The sequence below is a fragment of the Staurois parvus genome, unplaced genomic scaffold, assembly GCF_062004578.1.
Source record: "Staurois parvus isolate SC_StPar_1 unplaced genomic scaffold, SC_StPar_1.0 ptg000562l, whole genome shotgun sequence".
In the NCBI taxonomy this organism is placed as follows: Eukaryota; Metazoa; Chordata; class Amphibia; order Anura; family Ranidae; genus Staurois; species Staurois parvus.
In genome coordinates this window covers 11,764,335-11,781,867 of record NW_028318358.1, presented here as the reverse complement: position 1 = coordinate 11,781,867, position 17,533 = coordinate 11,764,335, and the positions used below count along the sequence as shown (strand labels likewise).

Below are 17,533 nucleotides of genomic sequence, written 5' to 3'. Positions count from 1 at the left end.
TGCAGATGGACAATGACCCAATGCATACTGCAAAAGCAACCAAAGAGTTTTTTAAGGGAAAGAAGTGGAATGTTATGCAATGGCCAAGTCAATCACCTAACCTGAATCCGATTGAGCATGCATTTCACTTGCTGAAGACAAAACTGAAGGGAAAATGCCCCAAGAACAAGCAGGAACTGAAGACAGTGGCAGAGCATCACCAGGGATGAAACCCAGCGTCTGGTGATGTCTATGCGTTCCAGACTTCAGGCTGTAATTGACTGCAAAGGATTTGCAACCAAGTATTAAAAAGTGAAAGTTTGATTTATGATTATTATTCTGTCCCATTACTTTTCATCCTTTAACAAGTGGGAGGCACATATGCAAACTGTTGTAATTCCTACACCGTTCACCTGATTTGGATGTAACTGCCCTCAAATTAAAGCTCACAGTCTGCAGTTAAAGCACATCTTGTTTGTTTCATTTCAAATCCGTTGTGGTGGTGTATAGAGCCAAAAATGTTAGAATTGTGTCGATGTCCCAATATTTATGGACCTGACTGTATAAGAATTTTACGTGTGTGTACACACACACAAATACAGGCATGTGCTATACAAGCCATCCTCATGTTTTTTTCTGCTAGGAATATGTTCATACAATAGTACCATGTGTAAGGTCTCTTAGGCAGGCCATAGGCAGTACAAATTTCTTTCTTGCAACCAAGGGTTGCAGCAAAGGAATTTGCATGGATTCCCCCATCAACACAGACCATCCTGACAGGGGAATCCCTCCCGTTGAACAAATGACAATTGTCTTTTCCGGTGGGAGGGGGGCAGGTGGGGAGGGGCCAACAGGGAGAAGACAGTGATTATTGCTAGTAGCTATAGCAGCCAAGTGAATCTGGCAGGCTGGTTGTACCAAAGTTGATCGATCAACTTGGTACATTCAGCCTGCCCACACACGGTTTGAATCTCAGACAGTTTCTGCTGAACCGACTGAGATTCAAACAGCTTATGGCCATAGAGTAAGAGTATGTAGACTATTGTGCAGCAAATGTGGCCAATTTGCTTCATGCATCTCCCTTGTTTATACATTAATGTGGTTCCAATACCAAGAATAATAGTGGATGTATCTGCACACAGTTTTGCACAATCGTATCTATTGCATGTACAAATTATTGCATTGCACAACTAAATTCAGTCCCACTGTTAAAAATTATAATGTTACATGCAGCTGGTATATCTGATTCAGTGTAGACGGTCTTTCATCTACCATTCCCTATACAATGTTTGTTTATTCTCGGGCTTTCTGCTGGAGCTCAGGGCTCCTCCCTTCTGCTGAGCGCCCCCATAGCAAGCCGCTTGCTATGGGTGCACTTGTGTGTGCTCGCTCCTAAGCCCTTCTCTGTGTGTCCATAAGACACACAGAACAGGGCTCAGCTCTGCTCCCGCCTCACTGACTGTGATTGACAGCATCAGGAGCCAATGAGGAGGCAGAGAGCCAGGACAACAGCCGCTCTCGTGCACATCTCTGAATCGGGCTTTGATAAGTATTAGGGGGCGCTGCGGGGGAAAGCTGCATGCTGAAGGTTCTTTACCTTCATGCATAAAGGCAAAAAATCTTCAGGCTTTACAGCTACTTTAAGCATTCTCAGCAAAACCCCATCCACAATCGCCTATGGAATAATAAAGTGACCAAGGATTATCGTATGTGCATACAAGTGGAAATGTTATCTTACATATTTTAAACTGTTACTCCATATTTCAGAATCACTAAACATTCCAAGTTTTAGAGATGATTATATCAATAGATATAGAACAGAGACCTACTGAGCATGATGCTGCTAGCATTCATTCACTGATCATCTGTTTATTTACTTAGGGATGGACTTGTCATTCCAAATGATGGGGGTAGTAAGGTAAGTAGTAGTAATCACATAGAGGGTACAAGGGATTTTTTTTTAGATGGCCTGAGCTGGGAGAGCAAATTAAGCAGCAGCTTTGTCTGGTCTGGGTGTGGTAGGGATTCCTCCCTGCTCTGATTCTGTCAATGTTGTTCCTCCGGAGCTTTGGGTGGGGCAGCTTCCCTGCACATCACAGAGAGACCAGAGCATTCTCACCCCACCCAGACGCAACACTTTCTGCAGTCAACGCGACAGGAAGGCAATTCCCAAACATAACATAGGTGTTCTACTAAAAACATTTTATTGAATCAACTCTCACAGACACCAATAACTGTGATACATTAAAATAATCAACTTTACAACTCAGCTTGGGATGTCCATGTGTACAAACTGTGACTTCTGAAAAGAACTACAGGGGTAACTGATCCAGTGAATGTGTCCTTTAGACAAATGATTTTGTGGCTGTTATATAAAAAAAAAATGTTCTATAAGAAACATTTGTGTTCATATCAACCAAATAGCCTCCAAATTTTTTTCTTGTACAGTTCTGATTAAACAATCAAAAATCCTAACTGGTTGCTATGGAAAACATGATTTTTTGGAACACTAAGGCCTCTTTCACACTGGCGATCTGACCAGGTCCACCTGTCAGTTTTTCAGGTGGACCTGATCCGTTGATCCATCTATCCCTATGGACTGGCGGGTGTAAACGTACTTGTGTCAATTTACACCTGCCTACCTCCAATCCAATTTGGTCTGATATAAAAAAAAAAAATGGAATATGGATCTATCTCCCTTTGTCTAGGCAGATCGGAGAGTATGCAGATGTAAACGGACAGCTGATCCATTTACACCCAGCCACCCATAGAACAGAGCAGGCTCCTTCTGTGTCTGCTCTGAAGAAACCGAGCTGACACTGACCTTTCATCCCTCCGCTCTGCTCAGATCCCATGCTGAGCAAATCGTATTCTGGCCCATGTGAAAGGGGCCCTATATATATCTGCTTCGATGTGCTTTTTCCTGTAACTAGAGAACTTAGTTTTCGTTTGACTCATAGGAATGTAAGCAGAGACGAAATAAAATATCCCCTCTGCAGTTTTTAGTGCCTTTAAAGTTCGGATCCTAGTCTGAACCCACCTGACTGGCCCAGCCCTGCAGCCACATGTGTACACTGGGAGCATACCTGATGGGCTTGGCATGCCTTGCCTACTTGCTGCTGGCTTGCTCACAAGTGTTCGGACTAGGATCTGAACATGCCCAAGCTAGGGTTGCCACCTCATCCCTTTAAACCTGAATACATTAATTACACAGGTTCTGTGGCTGATTAAGGTGGTAATTAAACTCCCTCGGTGCCTTATGTGCATTAAATTAGCCTCAGAACCTGTGTAAAGAATATGCGTTCGGGTTTAAAGGGATAAGGTGGCAACCCTAGCCCAAGCTCATTTCTGGTGGCCCCTGTACTTCATACTGATTGCAATTCACTAGTGTGATTCAGGATTAGCATGTGATCAGAGTCAAAGAATGGCAGCTTCCTTCAGAATCTAAAGGCAGGCCATAGATGCTGCAATTTTCTTTCCTGCAGCAAAAATTCCTGGATTCCCTCATCAACACAGTCAGTGTTGAGGGAATCCCTCCCATGGAGCGATTGTGTCCTCCTGGCAGGGGGGCGCAGAGAACCATCCCTACCCAGAGAACACTGATTATTGCTGGCAGCTTCAGCCGCTGGCAATCATCATATGTAATAATCTGGTTGGTTGTACCCAAGTCAATCAATGGGTCAACTTAGATACAATCCGCCTGCCCATAGATGGTTTGAATCTTTGCCTATCGCTGATGGAGAGGCCGAGATTCAAACTATGATGATGCATGGCATACAATGCTGTTGCGCTGCAAGAGTATTGACATTTGTAGATTTTTTCTTTGACTCTTTAATGACAAGTACTATGAGGCATTCTACAAGTTAATACTTAAAGCACTTATGAATTCTGAAGTACAAAAGATATGTTTTCCGATTGTGTATAATAGGTTATTGCACAAGACAAATCAAATTGAGAAAATTGAATTGATTTGAGAATTGAAGGGAATCAATAACTATATATTGGTGATCAGTAAATATTTACTGTCGGCTTTGTGGAGGACTGTGCAATTTGGACTCAAATTCTAAGCATCTCTACAGACAAATCTATATGTATATACCCATACCAGGGGCGGACTGACCATTTGGGAACTCGGGCACTGCCCGAGGGCCCGGGGTCAGTAGGGGGCCCCATGAGATGCCCCTGGTACCTTTCATAGGCTTTTTGGGTGTGGTTTTAAGTGTGGGTGAGGACACAGGGGCCCCATGAGTTGTCAGTCCGCCCCTGACCCATACTGTATATCTAAATATTTGCAGCTTGCTGGTTCATTAATCGTTGCTTCTTGCTCTTTGCATTACTGAATATGTCTGGATATACATGCACCGAATATAAGGAGGGAGATCATATATACTTATATAGCTAGCAGAGATTTAGGTGGTCTCAGACTTTTGGTTCGTGCTCAGGACTGACATACCTGCACACATCTCTGCATGCCTGAACCCTGTGCTTTTTTAGCACTATCTCTACAAGTCAGCACTAGTTATGAATTGCCTGCAGGCTGTCCTTGAATTGTTGAGCTTTAAAGCCTTCGACTGAGGAACCCCTCCCTCCCCTCCAGTGTATGACTCAGACATCTGAGCACCTGGAATTCTGGACAGAGTTTTGCTGTCTTTTAGCTCTGTGCCAGAGTCCACACCTTTAATACTCTGCAGGAATCTTATGAGTCAGGTCTGCCCCCACTTCCATGGTGATCTCCCACTTGCAAAATTTCTAGCAAGCATTCACAAACTGTGTAACCATGAGATATTAAATGTGAATATGGCCTCACTTGTCACAACTTAGGGCTGTAATGTTGCTTATTATGCACAAGATAATAAAAATTCAACCAAGTGCATTGGTATATACAACTAGGACTCACTGCAAATGTTTTGGAAAGCCTTAGCATTCTTAAAACTCCAAATAGCCATAGTTAGGTCTAGTTTTAGAGAATGTCAGGGCCTGGACAAAAATATAATATAAATATAAGAAAACAAGCCATTGCCATGATAAAGCAGCAAGCTACTTCTTTCTTATGTGTTTATACAACATAATCTCTTGTTGCACTATTATTACTAATTTAATAAAATTAAAACAGATCATTGGCCGACATGACCTGTCTAGCATCTGTCCAAAAAATGGACCAGATCCAGACAGACCACTCTCATTTTGACATGCCCACTACTTTTGAGATCCAAATATCAGAACAATCCTAACAAAATGCAAGTATACGGGCAATTACATGTTTGAGGAAAAGGAAAAAAACACCTTGGCTTGGCAATTAGTTAGTTATTCATTTTTCTTTTCCAGTTCAGCATTCCTGGTGGCCGTGTTCCAAATACAAATCCCCAGCCCCAATACCACAAACAAACCTGTGTGCAAGGGAATGTGCATTGTTCCCACGCCCAGTGTCCTTCCCTTATTTTATATCTTTGTCTCCGTCCCATACTAAGTGCAAACTCTCACACTGGACTGTATCTAATAACATAAGACTACTCTGATCACTCTGTTGTTGCCGAGGCAAGTCAATAAGTTAAGTTAATAAGTCCTCCAGCCTATATTCCTAACTAAATCTGACTCCATTTTGTATCTGTGCTGGATCTCCGTCTTTACAATGTTGTTCCATCCTTGCTCCCAATTGTCTTTGGTGGTTGGCTATCAGAAGCTGGAAACAGATCCATGTAACTACATTCCAATTGTTTGAGAAATACTGAAGTGACTGGTGATCTGTGCAGGAGCAAAGATTGGCCATGGACGAACACTAGATGTCTCAAGGTGGTGGGTTAGGGTCATCTGAGGAGCATGTGGGCTTTTTGAGATTTGGCTAGGGAAGCCAGTGCCCTGTTGGCCAACCTGTTAAAAGTCCAGGTTTGTGAAGCATAACTAAATTCTATGGAACTCTAAGCAGCCCAAAACCAACTAGATGAAAGAACCATAATAATAATAATAATAATAATATCCTTTATTCTCTCATTGTTTTATTATTATTATGCTGTTAGCTGGATAAATTATCACGCAGTCAGGGAGATAAGGAACCTAAATCATGGTCCCCTCAAACAACTGGGTTTACTCAGCATGTTTTCCACTTTAGTAAAATACAATGTGATTTGTTAAATCTAAGCAGGGATCATATGAAGTAGGGGTGGTCCGTACAGTTCAGACTTTTATATCTTGGTAGGTAAATTGACTATTCTGATAATTGAATGCACACTGTCTTTAAATTAAAGATGAAGTTCAGGTTCATGAATTGCAAACATTTAGCCAAAAAACTTTGCAGGTTCTCCTCTAGCAATAAGGAACAACCCAAAATGCATGGTCTTTGCCCCTGGTCAGCTGAGTCAAAAGAGCCAATAATCTGAAGGGATAGATGACCAAGCTACCTCACTGTGAGGTCTGGTTCACACCTATGCAGTTTTCATTGTTTTTTCAGTTTTGCAGAAACTCACTACAGTCGATCTAATATGGTTTCCTATGGGTCATGTTCACATCTGTGCATTTTCCACCAGTGCATTTTTTGGAAAGGGTCAGGGACTTTTCTCCTGCAGCAGGTTGCATTTTTTATTACATAGACTTCAATGGAAATGCAACGGAAACTCATAAAAAATGCAGTGCTTGCATTTTTTATGTGTTCTGCTGCATTTTTGCTGGTTTCTCCCACAAAAGGACACCTCCCAAAAGACGCAAGATGCATCTTAAACAATGGGGAAAACAATCAAAACGCACCAGCAAAATGCAGTAACCTGCATAGGTGTGAACCAGGCCTAAATGGGTGAGCTCATAGCAGCCATATTGATAGTGTTTGTTGTTAAGGAGATTTCACAACTCTATATAGGCTGATACTGTGCATTTAATGCTGGCATTGGTACATGTCCCCCATGGTAGTACCCAGCTTCCCATGCCATTTGACAATAACTTGCTTATTAGCTCTACAAATAGCTAAATTTGAACAATGTGTTTTACTCCCCATAGACTTCAATTTGTTATATCTGCATGACCTATCTGGGATAGATAGAGCATGGTACCAATAAAGCAAAAAACAAAGTAAAGTACAGCTTGTGTGTTTGTATCAGGGGCGGACTGACCATTTGGAAACTCGGGCACTGCCTGAGGGCCGTAGGGGGCCCCATGAGATGCTCCTGGTACCTTTTTCATAGGAGTTTTTGAGTTTGGGCAAGGACACAGGGGCCCCATGATCCCCTATTGCCCAGGGGCCCCATGAGCTGTCAGTCCGCCCCTGGTTTGTATGCAAAGAAAGGTGTTTGCTACAGTTTGCAAATGTCAAGCAAAAATCATAAAACATTTTGCAAACCAAAGTTGGGCAGACTGGCTCATCCCATCTTCTAATGTGGCATAGTGGTTTGTTAATAAACAAGCAATGCCAAAGTTCAGATAAAGACCAAAGGAATCTTTGTTTGAATGCACTAAAAAATATCTTGTTGACGTGCCTGCTGCGTAACCTCATGGTATGTGCTAAGGATATCTGTGATTGCAGAGCAGATGGTCAGTCTGGAGCTACTAGTTTTTAAACTTCCTGATTATTCCAGATTTCATGCTGATAGTTGGTTGTTTCAGTACAGCATTTTGAGTGGTTGGCTTGGTCTTGCAATCAATATGCAATTAATTAATTCATTTGAATGAGCAAAACAAAGAACTGCTGAATGAGACATTTTATATACTAGGCCAACTAAACTGATCAACAACATAAGAGATAAAAAGGGCCCTGCAAGTTTTATAGGGTTTTATGGAGATTTATTTACTGTTTTCTTCCTCTCAATCAAAATATAAAAAAAAAAAACTTTCATTTTTGATAATAAATTAGCTAAATGTTTTCACTTTTCAGTTTAAGCATGCCATAGTAATATACTTGTTGCATACCACATACCTTTATTGCATAACTTAATCTGTTATTGAACTAAGCAGTGAAACATTAAGTACCAATGGATGAAGCAATTGTAGGTGAGGGTAGTGTATTGACTATGCTCATCTTCCTCTCAGCACTTTTCCAGTTGAAAGCCCAGACCCACGCCACTTTTGGGATGCAAAAGTCTCCCTCTCCCTGAGATTCAATGATGCTTGGGATGGGTCAGATTTAGTTATTTTTTTTTTCTTCAGTTAAAGGAATGCTACCAGCAGCAACAGCAGTAGTGGCCAGGAGGACCAAATGGGAACCTTGTCCCTGTCAGGAGCTTCGTGCCCCGGGGGATCAGGGTAGTGGTCCATCCCCTTCGGGGAAGGACAAAGCACACCCCTAAGTGCACTTTTTCGTGTGGTGTTTTGCACTTGCACTTTTTTTGTGAACACTTACGGGTTTTTTGTTTTTCGCACGTTTGCGGACTTAAAAATAAGTGGCCCCATTGAAAGTGATACATTGCAGCTGACTGGTGGGGTCTAAGAAGCAGACCCAACCAGCTGCACATTACTCTGTGTCAAAGTGCACATTCATATTGACAATGCGATTGCGTAAACTCCTACTGAAAAACCCTGTAAAAATCAAGCTGGGTTTCCTTATGTGTATGGAGTGTGTATTGCTGTTACACCAGTCACAGCCACACCTTGAACTGTAGTGACATTCTTGTCATAGACACAGTCAGCAGATCCAAGCTCTCAGGGAGAGAGTTATCAGATAACTTTGAGGTCTGCTGTAAATTTACTGCTAAGCAGATTTATTTGTTGTGTGTCATTTGTTGCCGACAGAAACAAAGGCTGTGAATTATAGATGATGACATATAATTAAATGTTCTGTATTCTCTAATGGAATGAAGGATTGCAATAAAAATGTGTAAAATCAGGGTATAACTGTAGGGGTACAGACAATGCTAACATCCCTGCTTCTTCCCTTTTATTTACCAGATGTGTTCTATAAAGAATAACCTTACACAGGCGTGAAGATTTCAAATGAGCTGTGTTGATAGTGACAATGATCAAAAGCAGTCGGTGTACGACTGTTCATTTCTATGATCATCTTAGATTATTGAACAGCTATCATATGTGAGCCAAGGTCCATATCTAAGTGGTTAAAAGTACATACAACTGCTTTAGCCTGGGTTCACACTGATGCGGTGCAACATATCGCATGTGATTCGCACAGGAACCGCACTGCATCCCTATGCAAACCACATGCAAATTCTGTGCGGCTGTATGGCTCAAATTGAACTCCATCCACACCAAAAAAGGTGCAGGACCTTTTTCTAGGTCGGCACTAGAATCTGATCGCATGGGTATTCACATACATGCAATCAGATTCTGCACATCACACCGCATTTTGCAAGCCGATTTTGGGGTGTTGTTATCTTAACAAACACACTCGCAGCGGTTCGCATGAAGGGGGTGCAAATTCTCACAGAAACTGCTGTGAATTCCACACTGCATTAGTGTGAACCCAGGCTTAATGGTCAGCTACTATACAACCCTGACAGTGACTAACTCCCCAAGTTAGGGAACTTTAAAAGAGCAATAGTAGTGGCCAGTGCAGTTACTGGACAAGACAAAAATTAGGCACTAAACTAACTCCAAAAAAATGGATCCGAATAAAGTGTCAGAGCGTACTGGGACCACTGTGTGGCCCCAGGAGCAAATAGTACTGATTCCTAGATTATTGTATGTGAAAACTGGGTAGCTGACATGAGTACCTTACCAGGTATTGATATGCCTAACCTAAACAATCTGGTCTAAAAAAAGGCATCTGCAGGGCTGGCGAGAATGTCACAACCAAACATATTAAACTACTCACCAGTTTTCTTGCTGTTTCCACTTTGATTCTGCCTGTCCAAAAAATGAAAACCTGTTTACCATTATCTCCATACAAGTCAGTGTCCTCACTACAATGTACACTGTAATATTTTCATATTGACCTAGATGTACTGTATGTACATCTTACAACATGGGTGATGTCTGGAAACTCAGTTTTAACATTTTTCTCTAAATGTTCTCCAATTAAAAGCCCATAATGGGAAGATTAACAAGTGGTGGTACACAGTCAAGCCAGAATCCAAGTTGTAGGGACAAATCAGACAAGTCACTGATGGAGCAGATTTTAAGACAATTGCTTATATCAGCTGATACTAATCTGTCTATCTGACATGATTCTAAGGAATATTATTAGCATGTATTATCCTGCAGATGGTTGTAAAATATTATATTTATTGCCTTATGAATTCATTTAAATAATCAAAATTAACGCTGACTCTCCCAATCTACAATTAAAAAGCAAAAAATAGGCCCAACTTTGCCTCAGTGGCTAAATACCAATTTAATGACAAACTACAGTATATTTTCATAAATATGCTTTTTTTGGTAATTTTATTATTTCACATTTGCATAATGATATTTTAGATACTTGCAGGTTGTCCCTGTCTCTTGCATGTGCTGAATGACTGCAGAAATATACTCAATTTCAGGAAAATTAAAAGTAATTACTATATCATATACAGTAAAAATGGTCTGCCAATCTATGTGCTCACAGAGGGCTGATTGCCAGGCCATTATATTCAGTTGGGAATGTGCATCAGTCAAGAAGATACTGGCTGTACTTCAGGCAGGGGCGGACTGACCACTTGGAAACTCGGGCAATACCCGAGGGTCCGGGGTCACTAGGGGGCCCCATGAGATGCCCCTGGTACCTTTTTCATAGGTTTTTTTGAGTTTGGGCAAGGACAAGGTCCCCCATGATCCCCTATTGCCCGGGGGCCCCATGAGTTGTCAGTCCGCCCCTGGTAACCAGCACCAAATTTGTACATCCAAATACCACCCAGCTTAGACAGAGAAAAGTCACTTTATTAAAAATCACATCGATTTTTTTAAGCTTTCCGTATTCACATGAGGTTTAGCGTGCCTCCTATAGATCATTTGGTCAGCAATAGATAAGATAGCAAATCTGAGTTTGTGAAAACTATCATGACAGAAAAATAGACCTAACATATTTTCATTAGATAGATGTGTTCACTTGTACATTAACCATTTCAATACCGTGCAATTTTACACCTTCCTGCCCAGGCCATTTTTCAGGTTTCAGCGCTCTCACACTTTGAATGACAATTGCGCGGTCATACAACATTGTACCCAAACTAAAATTTTATCATTTTCTTCACACAACTAGAGCTTTCTTTTGGTGGTATTTAATCACCACTGGGGTTTTTATTTTTTGCTAAATTAACAAAAAAAGACCAAAAAGTTTGAAAAAAAAACACATTTTCTTTGTTTCTGTTATAAAAGTTTGGTGAAAATAACCCAAATTAGGATGTATTTTTTAGTTTTTAGGAAAGTTATAGAGTTCACAAACTATGGTATAGATCTGAAAATTGATCAATCCTGAAGTACTGACAGCCAATCTAATATCTTGAGGTCCAAGAATGTCAGAATAGTACAGATATCCCCAAATGACCCCTTTTTGCAGAGTAGACAGTCCGACGTACTTCATAAGAGGCATGGCGAGTTTTTTGAAGTTGTATTTTTTTGTCATAATTTTTCGGAAAATGAAAAAATGAAAAAAATTATTTTCACTATTTTTTTTTTTTACATACTGTCACCAGTGCAGTACAGCGTCATCATATAACTGGCATGGCGGTGAAAAGGGACACTGACTGGTGACAGTATGAAAAAAAAATATATATATATATTTTTTTTATTTTTTTTTATTTTTTTAATTTGTTTAAGATTTTTTTTCATATTTTACTATGTCCAAAATAGTACAGTTACCATAGTAACATTGTACTACTTTGGGGAAGTGATCAGTATTTTTTTTTTTTTTTTTTACACAATTTGCTTATAGCAAAGAATTACTTTGCTATAAGCAAGCACTTACCTGAATGAAATCGATTCATTCAGCTTTTTTTTTTTTTTTTTTTTTTTTTGTGCTTAGCTGTGATTTGGTCACAGCTAATCACATGACATGTGCATGTGATTAGCTGTGACCATTCACAGCTAGGCACTAGTATACAATGGATGGCATGAATGAAGCCATCCATTGTATACAACTGTCATGTGACCTGCTGTGATTGGTCACAGCAGGTCACATGGTACCAGCAACGGGAGCCGGTACTCGGATCTGTCATCGGCCGTGTCCGAGGTGCACGGCCGATGACAGATCGCACTGCTGCGCCGCTCTGCACTAGCGCAAACGGCGCATGTGCGGGAGCACGCCAAATGGCGTGCACCCGGAATGCAGATACACATCTGAAGCCGCCAAACGGCCATTGGCCGGGCGGCTAATGGTTAAACTATTTGCATATTCTTAACAAGCCATAAACAGCTTTCAAACTTTAAAAAGTGAAATGTTTAAAGCTTTGAAGCAACCTATCCTTTTTTTTCTCTAGGTGCTCTAAGCCCTCATGCACATGGATGTTTCAAGGTTTAAAATATGCTGTAGCATAAAATCCCAGCAGTTTTCCCCACCTAGGGAGTCACAGCTGGCGCATATAGCCAGCCATAGATGTGAATGGATGGAACTAAAACACAGAAATCCTGCATTCAGGGAAGATGTCATATATATATGCGCATGTTTACGCCAATGCACAAATGCATATGGCGAATACCCGAGTAAGACCAGGTACAGCCATTCTATTGCCAGCTGTATGCGCCACACACAGCTTCCTGGGCAGGGATAATTGTGGGGTTTTGCGCAACGGCATTTTTAAGCCTCAAACCTGCCATGTGCATGAGACCTTATTGTGAATTTACTAATTCTTTAAGATTCTCAAAGATCACAACAAAGACTCTGAAGTCTGGTTTCACTTGGTTTGTAACAACTTAGATTACACCACAATGCTTATAGATATAAAGATAAATGAACTTGCTTTTAAAGTGCTTTTGCTGCTTGTTAAGGATCTGTAAATGTAATCTGAGCACAGGTTTACTTTATAAAAAAAAATCATTAGAGATGATGAGCACGGCACAATCCCATCTCATTAGGTGAAGTCTGAATGTCTGTGGGCACTGTAAGACTGTATCCCTCAGCCAAATGGCCTGGCAAATATTTGCTTGCCTATTGCTCATAATCAATTTTAGACCACAGTGCAGGTTTGATTAAACCTAAATGTTTGGCCAATACAAGAGTTTTGTTTTCAGTCAAGGCTGAGCGAAGCTAAAAGGGAGGGCCAGCATGACTGGGGCGTGCAGACGAGGCGGAGAGTGTAATTTAGGTGGGAGTCTAAGCAAGAGGAAAGGGGGGGTGGTTACTTACTTGATTGGAGTACGCATCATTGAGGGGTGGTCTTGCAGGATTTGAAAAGGGGGGTTGGGTCTTGTCGGAGTCAGTCGAAGCTTGTGCCATCACGGAGGTGGTTTCTGCACAAAAAGTTGAACAGGATGATCATGTGGAAGATGGTTACCCCATCTGGCATCCTATGTTTATCAGCATATTACAAAAAAAATCATCCCTCCAGAAGAGTCCATTGTTGGGAATAAGACTGATGTTGCTGAAAGAGGGTCCTAGATTTTTCATAGTCCTATTACCCCAAGTAGCAGTTTTCTGTTTATTTTTAAACAGATGTTATTTCAAGTGCAATGTAGCTGAAACCACTAAGATTCCACACCTCTCGTTTCGGTGACAGTCTTCACTTGCAGGAGCATGCTAATCATGATTTGCAGTTGCTGAATATATCGCTATATACAGCAAAATTTACATTACAAAAAAGAGTTGACATAATTTAGTGCAAATTAACCAGTTTTCTGACAAATCTAAAATTGTGAGTTGGTATAACCAACTTTGCAATGTGCAATATTAACCTAATTAAGTGTTCTTGCATGGCAAGACCACTTACTGTTATCTCACATATATATTCTTATTATTATAGCCAAATTTACCACCCTAACTCCTCCCACAGTTTTTACACTACATAGACAGTAATATACCGAAATGTGGGGATTGTTCCCGATTGGTGTGCTATTACTTTGTGGAACGTTTCGCCGAATGGTTCACGAAATATCAGCGTTTTTGTGTTGAAATTGGTCCTAAATGGCGGAATGGCGGAATGTTCAAAACTAGAGTGGGAGCTAACAAAAGCTAGAGTGTGAGCTGAAAAATCAGGACATGATTGCAAGAACACTTCACACAATTTCCCCAGAAATTGTAGCTTTTCTAGTTTGTTCTGTTATGCCTGCATGGAAATCTGTCAAGGCCTGCCATACCCCATTCAACTAATGTCTGTAGATAAATCCTAAAAAGGAATTGCAGTTTAGCTCAGACTGAGATACCCTTTGCATTCCTGCAAATTCACACTGCTCTTGTGTATTGCAATACAAAATAAAATATAGAAGTATCCATTAGTAAAGCAGTATGTGAGAAGCACAAAGGTAGTATCTTTGAGTGTGCCTGTGCCACACCTTTCCCAAGCCTCTGTGGTTATATAAAACAAGGCAGTTCAGTGTGAGCGATTGCTCTGCCAGTATCTACACACAAGGTGCTGTCTGGACTGCTCACCTTGGGTGGAGTTAAATGCCTGAGGCTTTTCTGCTTGGAAGCCATACAGAAACATGAAGCCATTGTACTTAGCACAGGAAACTACAAAGTCAATCCAGCTCATACTTGAATTTTCTGAAGGAGGAGGTGTCACTCTTGGTATGCTTTACATGTTTCCCTGTCAATTTATGTCCCATACCTTTAGCATTTTATCACAGGGCTTGCAAGAGATATTCTCTAGAGTGGTAGGGGGTCAAGGTTCTTGATAAAGGGTGCCTCAAATGCAGTATCTTACATCACCAAAGGTTCACACATAATATTCAGTAAATGTAATGTATGAAAGTTATCAAAAATGGGAGACATACCATACTTTACTTTAATATGCCCAGTGTGGGAGCATTTCTGGGAGAAGGTCACTTAAAAAGTAATAAAAATATGGAAGCTGCTATTGCTAACTAGCTTTTAGATAAATTCATAACATGTTACATGTTATACCCATATTCTGGATGTAACATGTTACGAATGGACTGGCCCCCAAACCCCCTGATCCCTGTTGTGACAGCTAGCAGTGGATCTTCTCCTCCCTGCTAGCTGTCACAATTTGTAAAAAATGCAGTCGTGCAGGGCTCCACAGACCCCACCCTGTTACTCATTCACAGTATTCTGTGAACGGGAAAACTACAAGTTTCAGCAGCCTTTGTGGCTGTCAGCTTGTAGTTTTCAATAAACTACCATGGTGCTTCACAGCATCATGGTAGTTCATTGAGCCTTCTTGTCAGTAAGTATTTGCTTGCCCATATGGGATGTACAAGCAAGCAGATACAGTGACAGGTCAGAGGGAGACCTACATGGCACCAGCGATCTCCTGATCTGCAATGCTTTACAGGCTCCAGAAATAAAAAAATAATAAATGCACATTTTTTTTACCTGCAATAAAATGTGCATTTATTATTTTTTTTGTTAAGGTGAACTTATCTTTTAAACATTTAAGCTCTGAGATTGTCACCCATATCCTTTCTTTACTATTTTAGGAGTAGCTAACCAGCAACAAACATGTACAGTGGATATAAAAAGTCTACACACCCCTGTGAAAATGTCAGCTTTCTGTGATGTACAAAAATTAGACAAGATAATTTCAGAACTTTTTCCACCTTTAATGTGACCTATAAACTGTACAACTCAGTTGAAAAACAAACTGAAATCTTTTAGGGGTGGAAGTAAACATAAAAAACTAAAATAATGTGGTTGCATAAATGTGCACACCCTCGTATAACTGGGGATGTAGCTGTGTTCAGAATTAAGCAATCACATTCAAAATCATGTTAAATAGGAGTCAGTATACACCTGCCATCATTTAACGTCCCTCTGATTGACACCAAATAAAGTTCAGCTGTTCTAGTAGGTCTTTCCTGACATTTTCTTAGTCGCATCCTACAGCAAATGCCATGGCCCGCAGAGAGCTTCCAAAGCATCAGAGATATCTCATTGTTAAAAGGCATCAGTCAGGATAAGAGTACAAAAGAATTTCCAAGGAATTAGGTATACCATGGAACACCATGAAGACAGACATCATCAGGTGGAGAAAATATGGCGCAACAGTGACATTACCAAGAACTGGACATTCCTCCAAAACGTATGAAAAGATAAGAAGAAAGCTGGTCTGGGAGGCTGCCAAGAGGCCTACAGCAACAGTAAAGGAGCTTCAGGAATATCTGGCAAGTACTGGCCGTGTGGTACATGTGACAACAGTCTCCTGTATTCTTCATATGTATGTAGACTGGCAAGACGGAAGTCTTTTCTTATGAAGAAAAACATCTAAGCCCAGCTAAATTTTGCAAAAACACTTCTGAAGTCTCCCAAAAGCATGTCGGAAAATGTGTTATGGTCTGATGAAACCAAGGTTGACCATAATAATGGTATTGACCATAATTCCAAAAGATATGTTTGGTGCAAAAACAACACTGCGCATCACCAAAAGAACACCATACCCACAGTGAAGCATGGTGGTGGCAGCATGTTTTTCTGTTGTGGAACTGGGGCCTTAGTCAAGGTAGAGGGAATTATGAACAGTCCCAAATACCAGTAAATATTGGCACAAAACCTTCAGGCTTCAGGCTGCTAGAAAACTGAACATGAAGAGGAACTTCATCTTCCAGAATGACAACGACCCAAAGCATACATCCAAATCAACAAAGGAATGGCTTCACCAGAAGAAGATTAAAGTTTTGGAAATAGCCAGTCAGAGCCCAGACCTGAATCCAATTGAAAATCTGTGGGGTGATCTGAAAAGGGCTGTGCACAGTAGATGCCTTCGCAATCTGACAGATTTGGGAAGAGTGGGCAAATATTGCCATGCTGATAGACTCATACCCAAAAAGACTGAGTTCTGCAATAAAATTAAAAGGATCTTCAACAAAGGATTAGTTTAACCACTTCAAGTCCGGACACTTTTACCCCCTTCCTGTCCAGGCCAATTTTCAGCTTTCAGTGCTATCACACTTTGAATAACAATTGCGCAGTCATGCAACACTGTACCCATATGAATTTTTTTATCATTTTTTTGATAAAGTTTTATTTTGGTGGTATTTATTCAACACTGGGATTTTTATTTTTTTTGCTATGTGAATGAAAAAGTCCAAAAATTTTGAAAAAAAATGTTTTTCTTATAAAAATTTGCAAATAAATAATATTTTATAATAAATCTTGGCCAAAATTTATTCCGTTATCTTTTTAGTAAAAAAAAATAAACCAAATTAGTTTAACCAAAAATTATAATTTTAAATCTGTATTTTATTTTTTATATTATTATTTGGGTTTTTTTTGTTTGTTTTTTTTACATACTGTCACCCTAGCAGTACAGTGTCACCATAGTGACACTGTACTACTTGTGGGGGGTGATGATTTTTTTTTTTTTTTTACACTGATTGCTTTTACACCCAAAAAGGCTGTAAAATAATCATTTCTCCTTCTCTCTGGCTGCATTCTTGCAACCATTGAGAACTACTGTGTGAGCTGTGATTGGTCACAGGTTGTCACATGGTACAAGGCTGTTGTGAATAGCCTTGTACCATGTGACCTCTGTGATCATTCACATATTTCACACGTAGTAAGCAATGATGTTAAAAGTGACATCTTGCTTGCTAC

General features: G+C 40.4%; 1 long non-coding RNA gene across 3 annotated transcripts in view; it reads right to left on the bottom strand.

The window, feature by feature from the left end:
- Window positions 1-14,357, bottom strand: part of LOC149450838 (uncharacterized) — a 32,907-nt gene extending 18,550 nt beyond the window's left edge. The window contains exons 1-3 of one of the 3 annotated variants that reach the window (XR_016315200.1): window positions 14,314-14,357; window positions 13,172-13,275; window positions 9,725-9,756 (exon numbers count right to left, since the gene is read on the bottom strand). This is a non-coding gene — a long non-coding RNA (uncharacterized LOC149450838). The other 2 variants (XR_016315201.1, XR_016315199.1) reach the window with 2 other exon arrangements.
- Window positions 14,358-17,533: the final 3,176 nt, after the last annotated feature.